This window comes from Catharus ustulatus, chromosome 3 (assembly GCF_009819885.2).
Source record: "Catharus ustulatus isolate bCatUst1 chromosome 3, bCatUst1.pri.v2, whole genome shotgun sequence".
NCBI lineage: Eukaryota > Metazoa > Chordata > Aves > Passeriformes > Turdidae > Catharus > Catharus ustulatus.
Window position 1 is genome coordinate 69,397,915 of NC_046223.1, and position 21,087 is coordinate 69,419,001.

Consider the following 21,087-nt stretch of genomic DNA (forward strand, 5'->3'; position numbering starts at 1 on the left):
CAACCACATGTGTTAAATCTATATGTGTGGTTTCCACAAAGCTAAAATCTTACAAACAACTTTTCAACTTCTTTCTTTTAAAACTTTGGGGATTTTTTGGTTTGTTTTTTACTAATTCTTTCAGTGCATTTCGGGGCTCATTTACACATATACAGACTTTCCTGTAAATTTGTAGATTTAGCTATTTACAAGCATAGGTTTATGCTATGTAGTAGGATATTAAAAGGCAGAAATGCTTTGTTTCCTACTATATACAATATTGAATGAAAATTGTTGAAGTCACAGCAATACCAAGTTGAATACAGGTCAAAGAGCATTTACCATCTTCAATATTTGCTTTGGAAGTGAGTTTCCCCAGCAATTTATTTTCTACTGCACTACTAGCTGAAAGCAAGAAGCATCATCTCTCTGTCTCTTGTTCCCACTTTAACACTCCCCATGGGACACATCCTTTTACAGGATCACCATAAAAAGGGTGGTTATATCTCTAAATGCAGTTGGTGGCCAAAATCATTAGAATTATTGCAAACTGGAGTTGAATGTGGTCCATGCAGTTGGTTAGGCTTTCTCTTGTACTCAACTTCAAGCACCAGGAAAGAGAACTCGAGTGTTGAAATGAGAAAAAGAGGGAAAGAAAATGCTACAGGGAGAGATTTCCAAAAAAAAAAAAAGAAAAAAAAGAAGAGTTGGGTATGTCTGACGTTGTTTGGCATAGACAAAAAGTTTGGAAAGCAGACTTCCATGAAGAAGGTGGATTCCTGGAGTGCTTGAGTCTGATGGTGTGCCAGGAATCACAGGACTGTTGTTTATTTCCCACAAATACATAGACCATGCTGAACAAGTATCTGAGTGTGGCCTCTGATTTCTACTCCATTTCAAGATCACCAGCAAAACCCCACAAACTGATTCTTTTCTTTACAAGTGGTTATCTATTTAGTGGCAAAAAGGAATGCAAAAGCCTTGGATTTTCAAAGACTAGAGCACAGATTCCTTTGCTTTGTGATAGTGTGTTAATGCATAGCACTACTGCTTTGATAATGATAACAAAAATGGACAAAAAAAAAAGCACATAGTACAAAACTTGGGTTTACATAAAGATTTCTGTACAAATAATGATCTCGGAACACTTTATTCAAGAGTCAGAGAAAAACAAATATTGTCTTAGCTCAGGGGGAAAAGGTTTGATACTGACATAGACTTACAATATGAAAATAATTTGCTGCACTTCATTATTTTCAAAGGGTAAGAGAACAAGCATAAAGTGATGGTGGTTAGCAGCAAGCAATCACAGGCAGGCTCCAAGGAATTTCTTGTTGCCTAAGCTGTTGTGCAAAACATATTTTTGACTGTGATTATTTTACACTGGATATTCGTCTTACTATTTTTTTTCCTTACCAACTCTCCAGATTAAATTTACAGTAATTTCACGACCATAAGGCACACCGGACTATAAGGCGCACCTCCCAGGAGTCGGCAAATTTTGCAACTTTGTAGATCATATAAGGAGCACCAGACTGTAAGGTGCACTTCTTTTTGCAGAGAGGCTCCGCCCCCAGTTCCCCCCGCGCGATTGCTGGACGAGGCCCGGCCTCAACCCGGCAGCCATGGGCCCCCGGGCTCGCCTGTAGCCGACGGGGCCGGGCTATGCCCACCGCCACTGCGTGCAGCTTCCCCGGGGCTCCACTGCTCCAGGAATTCCCTGGCTCTCTGGGTGTCACGCACCCCCCTGGCGCTCTGGGAACCCCATGCTGCACAGGCGCTCTGGGAGTCCCCTGGCACTCTGGGTGCCCCGATGCTGGTGGGCCCGACCCGTGCTGCCACTGCCCTGATTCCAGCGGCTTCCCCCCCCCATCACCGTGTGGCGACCACCCCGACGCCGGTGACTTTGTCCCCTCAACCCAGGTTGCGCTGCCGCTCTTTCCCCCCCCGCGCAACCACCTTCCTGATGCTGGCGGGACCGCCCCATCGGGCCACCGCTGCCCCGATGTCAGCGGCTTTGCCCCCCAACCCGGGCTGCTCTTTCCCCCCGCCCGCGCGGCCACTGCCCCGATGTCGCCGGGCTCGCCCTGGCTCGGCACTGGCCCGATGCCGCTGCCAGGCGGGCTCTGCTCAGCTGGGGACTGTTGCGGGCTCGCACTTCCAGGGTGGTAAATGTCACAACTTTGTCCATCAGATAAGGTGCACAGGACTATAAGGCTCACTTCCGGATTCGGGGGAAATTTTAGTCAAAAGGGTGCGCCTTATAGTTATGAAATTACTGTAATTACAGTACAAAACAGCCAGATTTGTACCTAGAGTAGAAGTCAATAGACTGCAACAGCATTTAGGAGATTAATGTACTCTGTGAGTTAAAAGTTCAACTTTCTGAATAAATATTTTCATGAAGTTACTTGTTGAAATTATCAGTCAAATGAATACACAAAACCAAGGCTGGATGTGTTCCCCTCATTAAAATCAGCACATGTTGATATGGAATCAAGAAAAAAAAATTGTTTGTAGTTTTGTCAATTTCTGGGACAAATGTGACAAAATGAACTGCTGGGATCAGCAACAGGGTTAGTGTCAATGGACACAAACTGAAACATAGGAAGTTCCATCTGAATACAAGGACAAAATTCTTTGCTTTGTTTTGAAAGTGGCACAGCACTGGAACAGGTTGCCCAGAGAAATTATCCCTCCAGAAGGAGAGGAGTCTCGTTCTCTGGTGATATGGGAAACCATTTGAATGTGAGCCTGTGCCAGCCCATGGGGGTAAATTTTCTGTAGCATAAGGTTGAACCAGATGATCTCCAGAGGTTCCTTCCAACCCAACCATTCAGTGATTTTGAGGTTGGCTTCTACTTTTGTTTGCATTAGTATGTTCTAGAATGCCTGTTGAATTTGGATTAGCTGTAGAGAGAAGAAATATAATTCTACATATAACTTCTTTTAAGAATCCAAGTCTTTCCTTTTCTTACCTCTTTTTCTATTTTTTTCCCCTTCCTAACCAGTCTGCCTAAATTTTGAAGGTGATTCTGGTGAACTCAGAAATGTCTAAAAAGTAGTTTTAATCTGGTACTATGTCTCAAAATAGGAAGCTAGACTGATATGTGGGAAAATACCTTTTACCTAATATCCTGGATATCAGGAGTAGGCACTCTCAGGTGCCCAGTCTTCTTCCTTAAAAACAGATTTTGTTGCAAAATTAGTTCTTTCTTGATTAGTTGTAGTTTAGCTGCAAACATACATGATATCTGAATAATAAAATTGCCACAGTAAGCAACGCACTGTTTTATGGATATGTTTTCAAAATCTTGACCTATAAACCCCATTTGACATCTCTAGCAACCCATCTACATTTAACAGTTGAATATTTTAGAATTCACTGGTCTTCCTCTAATCATAAGGTGTTTGCAAGTCTGTTTTTCTTCCACGTTGTGTAATGTAAATTTTCCTAAAAGAACATTTTAATATAATTTTATTTTTATTTTTCTTGTCCATGGTGAATCTTCTGCTTGCTAGGATACAGGCTGCTTTAGAATAGACAGCCTTTGGATTATCTAGGTAAACGTAGTAATTTCCTAGTTTAAGATATCAGCACTTGTGGAAGGGGTTGCATTTTTCTTAGAAATTTTAATATTAAATTTTTAGGAAAGGAGATCATTTTTTTCCATAATTAACCACTAACGTGCACTTCTCATCCCTCCCCATCACATCCTCTTTTATTCCCCTTCCATAGGTGCTTGGATTCTCTGATTCCAAACTCTCAGTCACTGTCAGTCTTAATTGCCACACTGAGTATCAGAGCTTTGGCAAATTCTTTAGAGTCTGAGTCAAATTCTTTGTACTTCTTTCTGAGGGTATGTTTATGTGATGTCAGATGAGTGAGTTAGTTTGTTTAATGAAAATACCTCCTACAGTTGGAGATTTATATTGCTCAGCTGAGACACTTTAACAGCATGTATATGTTCCTTTTCTGCTGTTATGACAGGCACAATTGATTAACTGAACCCAGTTACATCTTTTGTATGTAAATTCTGGGATGGTAGGCACTTTCTTGTCAGCATTCTGATTTTCAAATCAGGCCAGAACAGTGCAACCTGAACCTGGGTCTTCACATGGTGAGCAGTGTGTCTGGCTCGCTGTGCCACCTAGCCCTCAAACAGCAAATATCTCCGTGAACATCAATCGTTTCCACCCATTTTTTTTTCATCTACTAAGTGCTTCAGTGCTTGAGGTTTGCATTAAGTTCTTTTTGACACAGTTGGAAAATTCATCTTCTTCCCAAACCTCGGAAGCATCTCCAGCATCTGTCAACTGTGGGGAGATAAATGATGGATAGGAATGGTTGTTATTCCAAGTAAAGGGAAAAGGACCGGCACTGAAATCAGACTGGGGGAAGGGGGGGAGGGAGGAGGAGGGGGGGAGGAGGGGGGAGGGTGTGTTTTTCATTTATATTTTTCTTTTACACAAACTTCTTGGCATCAAAAATGGCAATTTGCATTAACTACATCAGGAACCTAACAATCACTTCTCCAAGACGTATTTACTAAAGCATGATACAGTTAAAGCTGTTCTAACAGTTTTACAGTACAGTAGAATCAAGTTTTGGTCTCTCACATGCAATCAATATTCTTTTTGAACTGTTTTTTATTTCAAGAAATCAAATGTCAAAATCTATACTACTTTCCCAAAGTTTTTCTTCTCCATTAAACTTTTCAATGCTGAGTATTGAAAAATAGACAAAAGGACACAGATTCTAGGAAGCATTAATGTTTTAGGAACTCTAATTCTACATTAACATTTATATTTTATCCCACCTTTTAAAACTAAATGTATTGAAACAGGAGGGCTTTTTATTTATTTAACTACATAGTCTACATAAAACTTCTAGCCCTGTAAAAATCATCTAGTTAATGACTGAAACAAATGCAATCATCAGGAGCTAGATTTTGGTGGCACTTGCAGTAATACACTAGACCTACTCAAATCAATGGAATTATTCTAGACTTGTAGTTCAGAAGCAGTACAATTTGAAAGTATTTCAAAGTATAGACTTTTGTAGTTAATACAGAGTTTTTTATGGTAAATGGATATTTTGTTCATAATTTTCCTTAAATTTAGCAATTTTTCCACTTAATAGAAGATAAGAATAGCAATGCTAATAGTAATATTAAAACAATCATATGATAAAAAGCTTTAATGATCCAATCCACCTTTACCATCTCAAGATATTGACAGATGTTTTCTTAGTAGTTGTTACAATAATTAGTTTAGGATACCCATATGTTTTTATTGTAATGTTTATCTGCTTTTGATTAGGCTTTCAGGAAATACCAATAGTAGTTTTTACAAGAGTTAACATAATATATCAGGTACAGTATTTTGTGTTTGACTTTCTCTAGAATCCATGGGAAGGTAGGAAGGTCAGATGGAGCATGTGAAATCAACAAATGCAAAGTTGTTGTGATGAGGATGATGATATTTACAGGTTGAAAAAGTTGAGACTGTTTATCTTGGAGAAGGGAAGGATGTATGGAAACCTCATAGCAACTTCCCAGTATCTGGAGGGGGCCTACAAGAAAGCAGGAGAGGGACTGCTCATAGGAACTGTAGTGATAGGGCAAGAGGGAAGGACTTCAAACTGAGATGCAGCAGGTTTAGATTAGATGTTAGGGTGGTGAAGCACAGGAGCAGGTTGCCAAGAGGAGTTCTGTATTTTCCATCCCTAACAGGATTTATGGCTGGGTTGGATGGAGTACTGGACAACATGATCTAATGAGAGGTGTCCCTGCCATGAACAAGGCGATTGGAAATAAATTATTTTAGGGTGCCTTTCAACCCAATCCAACCTGCATTCTCTGATTCTATTATTATTAATGGTTGTTGTAAGTAGTAGTAGTAGTAGTAACACTATCACTACTACAGCTACTGCTATTACTGATTTTCCAGAGGCAAACGTACTAAAAAGACATATCCTTCTAGATATGTTTTAAAAAGGAGGAATAGCAGGAATCTCATGTATTTAGTAAAGCAGAGCAGATGTTCTTTTTCTTCCCCTTTTCAGCAGGGCAGCAATTGCCCTCTTTTTATTATTTCAAAAGACTGATTAAGAAACTTTCTACCTAAGTGGTTTTTGCAGTCATTGTCTTGGCTGGCACAATGCCATAATTATGCTTCTATAAATCTTTACATTTCACCTCTTATGTCCTAAGTGAGATGGCTATCCTTTCATAATTTGCATCTATCTGAACTTATTTTGAAAGGGAACAAAAAAATAAACATTAATTTTCCATAAAACAGAAGCAGCAAAATATGATGAGAATCCATTACTCCTTTTTTTTTTTAATCTATTAATGTCTTCCTACACTCTCACATTCCTCTATACACAATGTTTTAATCCCCTTTAAATAAGCATCTCTTATATTGGTACAATAATTACATTTAAAGGTTTTTTTTTTAATATCCTGGGTTGCATATTTTCTGCTGCCTAATTACCTTCAGAGTTCATTATGTGCCTATATTGCTATCCAACAGAAGGATAGATTGTACCAAGCTACTGCTTATGCTGGAGGGATTGAAGTAATTTCCACACACATTTTGAGGCAATCTGATATTGATACCGAAAATAACAAGAAAAGAGCTAATGTAGATATAGCAATAGCAGTAGTTATGCTAAGGCTTAGAAAGCAGCAGTTCACAAGCAGGCCCTGGGAATGTACTAAGAACCACAAACTGATAATTAAAGGATCTAGTAGGGCATGCAGAACACAGCAAAATAAATAATTAAAGGATCTAGTAGGGCATGCAGAACACAGTAAAATAAATAAATGATAAAGGTTAATGTATAATCAATGATAAAGGGTTCTGGTGGTGGGATGACAAGCAAGAGGGATTAAAGGAGAGTAACCTATAGTTTTGAGTAGACAAGCGTGTAGAATTTATGACTTTATAGAAATAATATCTATGAGATTTACGTAACTGTATTGTCTTGAAGAATATATGCTATTGTACTATTGTATGTAAATCACTTTGTAAAGGATATAAAAACCTGTCGGAAAAGGGGTATGGTGGGCTCTGACTTTGGACACTAGTCCTCAGACCCCAGGGCCCTCAATAAAGCACCGCACTAAACAACCTAGTTGTTTCGTGTCTCTCTGTCGGGCAACAATATGATCTGCTCTCGACAGCCAATATCTTCCTGTTGCATGTCCAACAAGAATTATTGTCCCCAAGATGGTTTGTTAGAAAGATGTATAGATGGGCCACTGAAGTTCTCAAATTTTCCCTGACAATATCTCTCTCTTTGTATTATTTTATTATTATCTCTCACTCAGGATTTCCTGGAATAAATTATTTGAGTCTCAGTTAATTGCTGTGACTGAGAGTTGAATCTATTAGCAAGCCTTTGGCAAATAGCTGAGCATTACTATTTATTACAGACACAGATGCATGAGAGGTGCAATCAATTTTGTCTTTGTTGGATTTCAACTTCAGTGAATTGTTCATTGATTTTGAAATTTGAGAGGATTCTAGGAAACTATTAAACAAATGGGCAATTTTGGGAACCATATTATAACACATATAGAGACAGCCTAGACAATAGATGTCAACCATTTACACAGAGGCCCTCTTCAGCCTCACTTGGTCCACATGATCTTACATATTATAACATATTAGCCCTTGGTAAATTGTGTTCTCTAGGCAATTTATCCTTTAGGTATGAATGAGAATTAAAAACCAACATGAAAACATCTCATGTATGGATTTTGCTTGGTCAAAAATTTTCTTCCCATTAATATGTTATTATTTTTAAATTTTGCTATCGTGTATCATGTATATTTTTTATCGTGAGATGACTTACCAGATGCATTAGAATTCCAGAAATCAAATCAGTTTTAAAATAAATTCTTCTTCCTATGTTTTGGGTATGCAGTTATTTTCCCCTTTAAAGTATATGGAATTATTTGACAAATTTCATGAATTTACACAGTTAGTTTATCCAAGGCACATTCTCTGAGTTTTGTGTGGGATGCATTATACAGTTTTGCTAATAAGGTGGAGATACACATTTTTGTATGAATTTAGATTTCCAAACCAGAAAAATCCTGAAGAAAAAGCTCCCTAAAAGAAAACTCCCAAAATGCATTGAAATAATGCTTGAAACATTTAGTGTGTAAATGTCTTCTAGAAACTGTCTTTCAAGCCCTTTGAAAATGTGACTTTGTGACATAATTATTCATCAAAGAGTTAGATTTTATTGTAGTCTATTCAATATTTGTTGTAGTGTAGCATCTAGAAGAGCATTAATTTTCTCTTCTATGCATATTGGCATTTTCATGGCCATGAAAGAGTATGTGTATTGCTTTTTTTTTTTTATTTTTTTTTATTTTTTTTTTTTTGCAACAGGGTAGAAAAATAAAGAGAAATCTTTTAAAAGAGGATTAATTTTTCAATCCCAGGATGGAAAATCTTTTGATCCCAAACTTCATGCTATCTTCTATTGTCGGCAGAGTGTATAAGCCTATTTTAATTGTTTAGCATATATCTCATCAACAAAAATTATGTCTTCAAATGCAAATCTATGCATTTCTCCCAAGATAGTGGTTCTTTTTTATTACCTCTGCACTCATCTATATAAAATTTTAAGAGTGTAGTGTGGTTTCTTTTATTTTTCTCAAATATAAACTATAGGAAACAATATACAATAATTTCACGATTATAAGATGCACCTGATTATAAGCTGCACTTCCAGGTGTCGGTGACTTTTCATTCTTTGTCCGTATATAAGCCGCACCTGATTATAAGCTGCATGTCCAGGTGTCAGCAACTGTCTTGGGTTACAATACAGAGTGTGATAAAAGGTATCTATTCTATCACCATCTGTTGAGGGTGGGGGGCAGTGATCCTTATCTCAATGGCAGATATTCTGCTAATGGGCCATCCACTGAAACCAGACAGGACATTGTTCTTTATCTTTTCACCCCCCATCTTTCCTCCAACCAGTCATTTTCTGCTAATGGCCCATTGAGTCCCACTGTGGGACTGATAAAATTACTGCATCCCATTGGAAGTTGCTCCAGCCAGGGGAAAGAGCCCAACATTTCTTACCAAGACAAAAACAGAGGTTTTGGGACACTAAGGGAGCCCCTTTCTCCACTGAACTCCAGAGGAAAACTGAATTTCTCCACATCACCACTGGACCTCTGGAGGGAAACTGCACCTTCTGCAGGAGCACTGCTCCAACTGAATCACATCTGTCACTGCAAGAGGACTGCAACCACCGTTTAATCAAACTGCTACCAACACCCTGCCTGACAGGGTGTCAGGTTATACTCTGACTTTGTCAGGGTTTGGAGTGTCTTTGTAGTACTGTATTTCTATTTTAATTTCCCTAGTAAAGAACTGTTATTCCTAATTGCCATATCTTTGCCTGAAAGCCCCCTGATTTCAAAATTATAATAATTTGGAGGGAGGAGGTTTACATTCTCCATTTCAAAGTTCCTACCTTTCTCAGCAGACAACTGTTCTCCAAACTAAAACAAACTTTTCGTTCTTTGTCCATATATAAGCCTGTTTATAAGCCGCACTTCCAGGTTCGGACCAAAATTTTAGTGAAAATGGTGCAGCTTATAATTGTGAAATTACTGTGATGGAATTCTATTTTATATACTTCTACTTTATATACTTTTTTCAAAATTTGCAACACACAAAGATTCTTCATCTTCAGCCATCATCTCCTGTATCTTTTATTTTCTTATGGAAGTGTTTTTGTTAAAAATTATATTTTGATAGTTTTTCTATGAGCTCTTGCTACTGGGAACAGATACACTGAAATACAGGAGTATAAGCTGTCATTAATCTCAGGGTTTTTTGTTCAGATTCTGTAATACTTCCTTATCAAACACAAAGATTTTGTGTTCACTGTGTGTTTTTCCCCTTAGTGGTAAGGTGATTACAGCATTCTCACATTCAGACCAACCACATTTTCAGTGATTGTATGCTAGATGAGCCTTCTCTTTTAATTTCATTTTCTTAGCCTACTACTTCTTCAGAGAAAAATGGGTGTCAGAAAATAAATTCACGATCCTTTCCTGCCAAACATCTTTCATGGAATTTTAATTTTCTAAAGATTTTAATTTAAAAAAAATTAGTAGCTATATTTGTGTATGTCTTTTTAAAAAATTATCATTATCCTTAGATTGAAATAAGCTTATGAGATTTTTGTACTACAATAAAGATAGCAAATAAATATTTTTATTCATGAGCAGTTTAAACACCATTCTAAAATAGGAATCAATTTCTCCGTTATGTATTCAGTCTTACATTAGCAGGAGAAAAACACTGTGGGTTAATGGATAAGGAAAAGTTATTCTGGTACATCCTTTCCTATTATCCTACTAAGTAACACAGCTACCTCTTGAGTCTGAATCTGCCTTGTTTTCAGATGTGGTAAATTCTTATACCACTTTTTTACTAACTCTACCTAAAACTGCTATTGTAGACTCATGTACTGGCACTGCTTGATGTATGAAAAATTTTTTTAAGTTTTAGAATTTTAAATATCCCAGAAGACCTTTAATGTTTCCCCTAATTAGCTTTCCTCCTTTCCATTTGATTGCTAGTCCTCATTGCTGCCTGTGCCTTTTGCTCCTTGCAGAAGATACCATTTAGAGTTTTCAGATTGTGATTCTTCTGAAATATGACCTATTTCCAAGTCAGGAGAGATCCTATTCTCCGTTCATTTATCTCTTTAGGACCTTTTATCTCCAAGTGTAATTTCAGCCTATCAAGAATTTTTACCTATGAACAAAGTTGTGTGTTATAGTTTTCTTTATGTTACAGGGCCATAACTTTATCACAGGGCTACAGGTTTTATCATATCACCTGCATGGGAACACCAGCAATGGATTTCATTAAATTATCTGAGTACTTCATTGACTGTTTTTTAATGTGGTGGGGGGAAAATCTTGAAAAATAACTGCTCCTTGCATTTACAATACAACTTTCCATATCCTAATGACTCTCATTGAATTATCATCCGTTTTTTCACAGCTGTGGAGGCAGGGAATATTCCTTTAAGGAAATGCTAGGTGATTTTATATCACAAAATTAGTTCTTTCCCTTTGTTGCAGTGTGTTTTGGGTTTTTTATCTCAAATATTCACTTTCTGAGAATTCCTTACTTGTTTTAATTGAGATTCCCTTTAGAATTAAATTGGGATTTGCCTACTGCTATTCACATATTGTGTTTTAATAAGAAATAATATTTCTATTTCCATCTGGTTTAATTGTTTAATGCAGGTGATTTCTACCTCTGGATTAAATATCTTTCTTATCTTTAATTCTCATGAAGTTGTGGTTCTTTTAGAGATGTTTCCATTTCCTCTGTGGTTTGTACTTTTTTTTTTTCCTTTGTCAGTTTCTTCTAAGAGCTCTTTAGAAAGAGACCCTAGACCCACCCATGTGGCTTGTACAGGTGAGGGGAGCATCACTGTCTTGATGCATCTGAGAGTTTCTTTAAGCTGTTTCCAGGTTCAGTTAGTTTATCAAGTGCTTCTACTGTTCTCATTTTTTGTCAGTTCCTAGAAGATTTTCACCTTGGGTGTCATTGATTTTATTTTAGGTGTAGAATCTCTAATATCCATCTTTGTGACAGAAACTTGCCTGTTCAATGTCTAGATTTTTGTTAGTGGTGTTAGTTTTTGGTATTAAGATAACCCTAGAGACTGTTTCAGTTACTCCCTTCAATGCCTAAAGGGAATTGAGTTTCTTTTTTAAACCTCAAGATTCTTTACGGGAACAATATTCTCATACTTGGTCTCAGGGATCCCCAGAGACTTTTTGGTTGGGAGTCTCAGGTTTCCAAGGAATTAACTGTGGATAAGGGATACATTTTCTCTGCCAAATATAGTTCTATGTTATTCTTTACTACATTGCAGGGAATTAAGAGGAAGTAGACCAGTGGACCAAGGTAATCTCTCTGGGGCTTACATCCTTTCACTGAATGGAGCAGCCTAGTTTAGCTCCAGGTAAGTGAAATGACAGCTGATTTTTAAACTAATTTTTAATTGTTGTAAGAGGCCACTATAATACAACATTGCTATTCCTGCGATATCACTTGAGTCCCAAGAACTTAAGGGATAGAAGGAAGGGAAAATACTCTTGCTTCTACATGAAGAAGTACTTCCTTGATACTATCCTGTATCAAGTTTTAAATTATTTTCCAAATTTCTCATAGAGGAAAGTGTGTGTGCTTATTGACACTTCCTGGACTATTCTTGTCCGAGATATCTGCTTCCACAGGCCAAGGGAAACAGCTGACCATTAGGCCTGACAGGTGATAGGTCACATGCTGGTGGGAAGTCTTGTTCTAAGGCTCACCAGCCACAATTTCAGTAGTCATCCTATCTTATTTCCTAGTCCTCAGCAAAAACTGTGGGACACATCAGTGTTAACATCAGGGGATGCACCAAATGAGGGCTGTTTTGCTCCTGTACCTCAAGACAAATTTCAGTGAGCTCACTCAGGGAGAAAATGAGGACTAGTCCCTGTCCACACCTAATGCTCTTAGTTAAACAAGTCTGATCATCCCTGAATGAAAGGGTGAAAATTGTTTTGCTTGAGGAAAAACAATATTGAATTCAATTGTGTAATACTGCACACCAAATTGACTACAACACTCCCTACAGTTAAGTCTGTAGTTCAGTTTTATAACAGCTGTATTACAGTCCAAGAAGGAGTTTACGAAACCTTTTAAACAAGAAAGAACATAGTATGTTTGAAATTGCTATGGTGTTCCTATATAAAATAAAAATACCAATAAATAGAACCTGAGTTTCAAAATTTATTTTGTAGTTGGCTTCCTTCAGGAAAATATGAGGTATTCCAGAGCTTGATCTACTGCAAGACTCTTTTACAACAAAGAGGGGAACAACTATCAACAATTAAATTAAATCCAGATGGTGAAATAGTAAATCAGGCTGATTCGCTCACTTAAAATACAAAATTTATAATAATTGAATACATAGCTAAGTCAAATAAAGCAAGAAATAAACATCATGGTGACATAAATGAACACTATAAATTTTTGAAAGTTAACATATTCTAGTGATATAAAGAGGAATATTAAATACATCTACTGAAATTTTCTTTAATTCATCATTAAGTAAACAACAAAGTGAAAAAAGAATTTAAAAACTGTCAACTAACCTGATTTGGACTTAAGTTATGAATAGAAACATGCCTCCTCGTAAAGGCAATTCTATCTTGGATACTAATATTCTTAGAGGAATGATCAGATGAATAACTTATGGCTAAGTCATGATGTTTGGCTTTACTGACAAATTTCAGCAATAATAATAAAAAAGCTTGACTCAGAGCACAGGCAGTGTGAAAATGGCCAAAAGTAATCTTTACAGAAAATTAGAAATGGTATCTTGCTTTGACTTTGAATTTTTAGTCACTTTGCTTCCATCCCAGAAGGAATGTCTGCATCTAAATCCATTGTTGTTTCAAAACCTGGGTTTTCTCAGGGTAACTACTACTGGAAAATCTAAAAGAGACTTAATTACCCAGTTTTAAGTAAGAAACTCCCTCTCACTTGTCTCCAGTCCCCCATTCTTAGTTCCTTAATTCTTTTTCTCCCCTTCTGTGTTCATATCCAACCATCCTGTATTGTTAAGCACTAATGCCTGCCTTGGAGGAAAACTGCCTGTCGAATTGTGCAAACTATGATCCTAAAGAAATTCAGGACCTCATAGGATAGGATTGGCAGCACATATGAAATAGGCAAGGATAGGAGTAATTTCCCAGACTTGGAGTAAACTGACCTGTGCTGTGGATCACAGCCATGTTGTAATGTCAGCATCCATGACTGAATGTGGTCTCTTTCCTCTCAACACACGGGTGAGGTCTGGGTTAGGGATTTGGCAGTAGAGGCCCCAAGGAAAACTGTGACACGTGAATGTGAAACTTAATGGTTGAAGTCCTGGTTTCTGGATGGAAAGAGAGAGAAAGAAGCCAACAGAATGAATGTTTGATTCTGGTTCAAAAAGTCAAAAATATACGGACACATTCAAAGATATAAGGAGATAATGGTTTGTTTGGGAAATGAAGGTTGGTAACTGAGAATCATGCTCAAATTGCCCTTGTCACAGACAATCTGTGACTTACTAATTAATTTTCTTTTTTAAAAAATAAATTAAACAGAAAAAACAGACCTGTTTTTTTGCCATCTACTAACACCTTCTTTTACCTTACTTAGGAGATCTTTATGTATCGCTTTTCTCTCAATACCCTACTTCGTTTTCTATGGTTGTGGAAATTCTTCACTCTTGTCTGAGGTTTTTCACAGAACACATTATGAAAGAACAGATCTCTTGTTGCAGCTCTTTTTCTCTTCCTATATACCCCAGAGGAAATTTGCAGAGGAGAAACTGAGCTTACAAAAAGACTATGAATTAATGCCTTTTCCCAGAATGCAAGAAAAAAAATTTCTTTAATAGAACTGAAAGTTATTAAAGGGACAGAGATTTTCGTCATTAGAACACAACTTCTAACAAAGGATAGTTTTCCAGATTAATACTGTAGCTATTCACCTACTCCTTCAAATAATTATCCTTACGGATAATTATGAAGGAAATAAATTAGTCTTTATTCCCTCTACAGGGAAGTCTGAAAGGAAGCGGTATTAAAGGAAGTTGACATAGCAGATACTTCAACCAACCCTCTGTAATTCGAACCATGATTTCACATAGGACTCAGCCTTACTTCCTGAAAGTTTAACAAGACTGCTCACTCTTCCTGAAGTGGCTATCTGATAGTTTTCCTGTTGTATGCTGTATGCCAGGTGTCTGTTTTGCTTTCTGTGTAAAACTAATTTCAAACTTATGTTCATTCTTGCTTCTCTACTTCCAATATTAATCCAAGGATGGAATTTTAAAAGTTGCTTATTTTACTATTCAGAAAAGTTATGGGTAAGTGTGAAATATATTTCATTACTTGAATATCTGCATTTTTGCCATCTGAAGAGAACACTTGTTCAATAAGAAATGCTTATGGCTGATTCTCAGAGAAAACGTGGATATAGACAGTGTAATAATATTTAGGCACTTTAAGATTTTCTCTACCTGAGATTTTCTCATTATATTACAGAACTAGATAGAGGTATAATATAATGCAGATATGACCAGTGTTTAAATGAGAGAACCTGAACTGAGCAACTTACCATATTCTATACCACAAACAATCATGCAAAACTAGAATATCCACTGAGCTAATTGTAGAAATGAAAAATACATATAAATTTTGAATATCCTAACACCCTTCCCCATGGGATTCTTCAAGACTTACTTCCCCTCCTGGGATGTAACATAGCAGTTATTTGACCATGCACACAATGGTTCCAGAGAAGAAATTAAGATTAACACAATATTCAGAATGAAAGTAAAGTTTTCCTAAATCTAATGTAAACACCTGACAGGGTTAAGACTATTTGACTAACACTGTGCTATTGTAAAAGGCTTTATTGAGTTTTAATGATAGCAAAACTATTTTTTTATGCAAGTGACTTTCCTGTAACAAGTAAGAAAAATCTCCTCTAACAGAATGGCACATAAGCTTTTATTTCCCAGTGGTTACTCCTGCTTTTACACAATCGTTCTATTGAATCAGTGGTTATCTAGATGGGTAAAACTGATGCACAAGGAAAGAATTTTTTTAAAAAATGAACATTTACTCAAGCAAAACATATTGCCTAAGATATTTCTTGCCAAGTTTTCTTTAGTTCAGATCCTCTGCTAAAATAAAACAGCTGTCTAGATTTTTTTTATAGGAAAACAACAGTATAACAGTTTTTTAAAGTTGTTAAGAATGTAATCTATGGTGATCGGGCATTCATCACATTTGACATCACTTTTATAGATAATATTCTGGAAGTTAGCAACCTCGTTTACAGAAAATTTACATGTCAAAATTTTTGGCTACTCATATGTGTAATTACTACAATAAAGAAGTAAGACAATGTAAAGAACTTCAGGAAGTGCAACAAGAGGAAGGGCATAATTCTGCACTGAGGGATAAACAGTTCTATGCACAAATATATCCTGAAGAACAACCAGCTGGAAAGGATCTTGGGAGAAATGGACCTGGGGTCCTGGTGGCCATCAAGTTGAACATGAAATAGCAAGTGCCTTTGGAGAAAAAAAGATCAATATAGTCCGGGGGCGTGTGAGACAAAATATTGCCAGAAGGTCAAACGACATGATCTTTCCCTTCTACTCAGCACTGGCAATGTTATATCTGGGATTCTGGGTCCAGTTTTGGGTTCCACACTATTAGAGAGATGTGGACATATTGGAGACACCCCAGCAAAGGGCCATGAAGATGCTGAAGGCGCTGGGGTATCTTGTCTGTGACAAAAGTCTAAGGAAGCTGGAACTGTTCAGTCTGGAGAACAGAAAGCTCAAGAAGACCTTGTAAATGTATATGAATTCTTCAAAGGAGAGTGCAGTGGTGCAGTAAGGGTGGAGCCAGGGGCATTGCAGTGGTGCCAGTGACAAGAGTAGGGCCAATGAGTACAAACTGTAACAAAGCAGGTTCCCTTGGAACATCAGAATGCACTTTTTTATAGAAAAGATTACCAAGCCCAGACAAATTGTGGAGTCACCACCCTTGGCAGTATTCAGACTCAACTGGAAATGGTTCTGCTTGACTAGAATGTTGAACTATGTGGCCTCCAGAGGTCCTTTCCAGCCTCATCTGTTCTGGGATTTTGTCAGTGCAGACATAAGGTTACTCTCTGTGTCTGTACAAAGGTAATCTGTATTTCTATATAACATATAGAAATGAACTCACAGCATTTTTTATAAAATAAAGTATAATGAACTACAAAGACATTTTAACTTATAATTGAATGCAGTAACAGTTACTGTGACAATACAGGCTGAATTATTTGAGTCGGGCATTTATTGACAATTTTTCACTGCTCTTTGAGGGGTTTTGTCTTGTGAAAATCTTATGAATTCATAACAGGGACGGTATATTCATCCAGTTTTATCTCCAAGGAATAATATCAAGATGACTGGGAAATAATGTACTGGTCTGACAGAGACTGAGTACCTTGATACAGAGTTTGAATTCTCTGATGCAGTGAGATAAATAACTAAGGTTTATTTCCACTTTAATACTTTTTCTTGATAGCACAAACAAAGTGACCATTGAAAATAAATAATTAACTAGATTAAACTGGTATAGACAAACTGCACTCCCTTTTGGCTGGATTAGACACATTTTTATATCTTTGTTTTTCTGTGCTGGCTATGTTACAGTTCAATGTGTCTATTTGGGGAGCAGGAAGAAGGTGCACAAAAATGTTTCACTTGTAATATACACAGTAATTTCACGAATACAAGCCGCACCAATTTGACCAAAAGTTTGGTGGAAACCCGGAAGTGCGGCCAATATTCTGGGGCGGCTAATACATTAACAAAATTCTAAAAGCTGCCAACACGGAAGTGAGAGCCCGCGGCAGCCCCAAACCAAGCTGGAGCCCGGCCGGCCCCGGCAGAGGTGGGAAAGCCTGGCAGAGGCGGGGCCAGCAGTGTGGGGGGCGGGCAGCAGAGCCCGGGCCAGCAGGGCGGGGGAGCCCGGGAGAACTGGGGCTAGCAGTGCAGGGGAGCATGGCAGAAGCAGGAAGGCCGGCGGGTGGGGCTGCCTGGCAGCGGGGGAAGCCCAGCAGAATCGGGGCCAGCAGCGTGGGGGAGCCCGGTGGTGCGGGGGCCTGCAGTGCCGGCCAGGACGAGGAAACGCGGCGGCGGTGCAGACGGGAGGGGGCGGCCGGCGAGCCCAGCGGCGGCGACGGCAGCCCGCCGGCCGGGCGAGCGAACGCGGCAGCGGGGCGGTGCTGACGGGAGAGGGGGACCAGCGAGCCCGGCGGCGGCGGCAGCACCACCCGGCCAGCCCCGCCGAGCCGTGGCGCTGAGCTGGGCCACCCGGCCCCGTCGGCAACCATGAGCGGGCCGAGCCTTCCTGGCCCCGCCCCGAGCCAGTAAAGCCCGCTATGCCGCGATCCTGTTACTAATTGGCCAATTTGTGAAAGCTGCGCACAGATTCTCGCGACGAACGAAAGTGCAGCTAATATTCGGGGTGCAGCTTATCTATTGACAAAGACAGCAACATTGTCGAGGCACCGGAAGTGCGGCTTATAATCCGTGCAGCTTGTATTCGTGAAACTACTGTACAAGATTTTTAAACCCAGCATAATTTGAAAACTTTCTACTGTCTCCTACAGGAAGAGCTTTTGTCTGCAAAACTATTTGTGTTACTATCTTCCTAAATGTTTCACTGATCAGGATATGAAAGTCAAATGCATAATTCAAATAATATAGCATAAAGTTTTCTGCCATTCATTACTTCTGCATCATTTTTTTTCCCTCTAACTTGTGATACAATCATTATATCACTGAGGGTAATATTTTTGCTAGAATTTTAGTGCATTTAAGTGTAAATAGTGCATTTTACTGCATATAAATGAGGAGAGAAGGGAAATAAGTGAGTTTTAAATCATAGGGCTGAAGTTAAGAAAAGAAGAACTTAGAATTTGATGGACAAGTGAATAGAAAAGTGCGTCTTAAATAGATCCATCTTAAAAGGATCCATCACTAAATGGATTATAATGAAAAGCAGACCCAGAAATGCCAGAGTAACCAGCAGGCAGCAGGTGCAGCCCCTAGAGGAGACTGTGCTGTGGTCTCCAGATTTGACTGCAGGAGAACAGCAGAGCACGTACACACCAGCAGTCATGTCCAGGGATTCCACTGTTTATGGCTCATCCGAGGAAGGATGAGCAGTATCTGAAGGCAACCACAAAGTGAACATCTTAAAGTTGTAATAGGCTGTCTTGTGCCATTTCTCCTCTTTGTTACCATCTGTCATGTGTGTAGATTAATGTAAGGTTATTTCCTACTCTTGTTGGAATCTTTTGCTATGATAATAAAGTATGAGAATTTGAATGTCTAGCATGTCCTTGAAGTACAGGAGCATTTGACATTTTCTGTTTTACTACCTAGTTCTACCTTCCCCAGAAATGAGTGTAGCTATAAACGTCGATGAGTGGAATGAGTAGCCAATCAAAATTAAGAACATTGTAAAGGTCAAGGTAATTCACCACTACCATTCTCAGTGTGCCGTATTCTAGCCACTAAACACTGTCACAAAGTCTCCAATACAGGAACACAAAGACTTATGTGTAGGGTTTAGAACTTTGCTTTGGTTTGTTGTTCTTTTTTTTCTAAAAAACATAGTGACAAAAGTAACAAACCGAGGAAAAGCAAGACAAAATACTTCTAATGCATGTATACTAAATTAATAGTCTTTGTGCTGCAGAATAGCTTCCGTCTTCTCTGCATCACAAAATACTTTAGGAAAGAGGACATAACTGAATAAGGTCCATGGAAAATGAAATCTATAAGACGTAAGACTAATAAACCAAAGCTTTTCTTCATAGTGTGTCAATATTGAGGGGCTTTTCCTTTTTTGTTTGCTTTCTTTTTGGGTTTTTTTGGTTTTTTGGGGTTTTGTTTTGTTCTGTTTTGTTTTGGGTGGGTTTTTTGTGGGGTTTTTTTTGTGTTTTTTTTATCTTTTTTTGGTTGGTTGTTTTTTTTCCTTTAATCTCATTCACATCAAAATTTTAAATCGACAATCAACTGTAATGGTATCATTCTAAGAAGAAATGGAAATATGACATTTGTCAATCCAGCCCAAAATCATTGCAAGGAATTTATGCACGTTCTCATAAAACACAGCTGTGATATTGCAGTGATTTGAGCCAAAAACAAACTGTAATTTTAATGACAAAATGCTTCTGTTGTGTAAAGTTTGCACAAAAATATGGTTATGTTTAGTATTTTGATCTTATCAAACTGGAGAAAACTGCCAGTGGACCCTGGACATATGCTTCTATTATTAAATCGAATCTATTTGCACAGCAGTTGCACGTCTCTTAGTTCACTGAGCACTGCGAAAATATAGGCACACATTTATTTGGAACAGATTCTAATACAAGAAGAAAAAAATTAATCCACATATTGGACTGGCAAAAGCCCTCGAGTAAAAAGCGTTTCATTACAAGTAAAAAGCTCAGTACAGAGAGGACACACATCACTGCTGCTACTCCTCTGACATTTCCTTAAACAGGGATTCATGGTGACCATCTTTAGGGTGGCATGCTGTGCTCTCAGACTGCACAAAGAATAGGAAAATAAAGTCAGCCTACCTATCCTTTTCAATTAGATTTCCAGGTCTTTTCCAAAATACCTGTGCCAAACTGATTTCCTAAAAGAAAAATAACCAGATTTAATGGGACTGTTAATAAAAATGGTGTCATTTTGAGTTGTGCTTACAAATAGTTTTGTTGGGGCTTTTTTGAATCCAGAACTAAAATCTACTTATTTTTAATTTAGAAAAAAAACCACAGAAATATAATTGCAGGCTATATTATCCTTTTAATTCAGCAAAATTTTAATAAGGATAGAGCAATTAGGTGGATTTTGCTGAGACTTTTAATTTTTAAAAAGTTAGATTTATTTTGGATTTTTTTTACTCTTGTGAAATCATATCAGTTCAGTTCCAACTTTTCTACAAAGACAATCTTCATAGGGGTTTATTTTACTGAGTTGTGTCAAAATTTCAGTGAAAGAATTAAAAATGCCACAGGGTTGTTAAAATAGGTTTTATTTTGTTGTGATTTTTTTTGCTATAAGTAAAATGAAACTCATGTTGTCTATATAACTTTACTGCGAAAGAAATAGAAGTGCTGTCAAAACAAGTAACAGTTCTGGATGAGACAATAAACACAAAATGAAGCCTAAATCCTAGTCAACAGCAGATTTCCCTACCAATCAGATACGCATGAAAATATATTTTTAGATAGAGTGTTTAATTTTGTGCTTCATTTTTCCTATGTGCTTCTCTTCTTCCTCTGATTGAAATGTACCTTGCTTTGAAGACAACTTGAAATCCTGTTCTTGTCATTTTTGCCATTTTTGTCTCACAGATTATGGTTTCTGAAGGCAGATCCCATTGGACTGGTTAGTGACCAAAAAGGAAT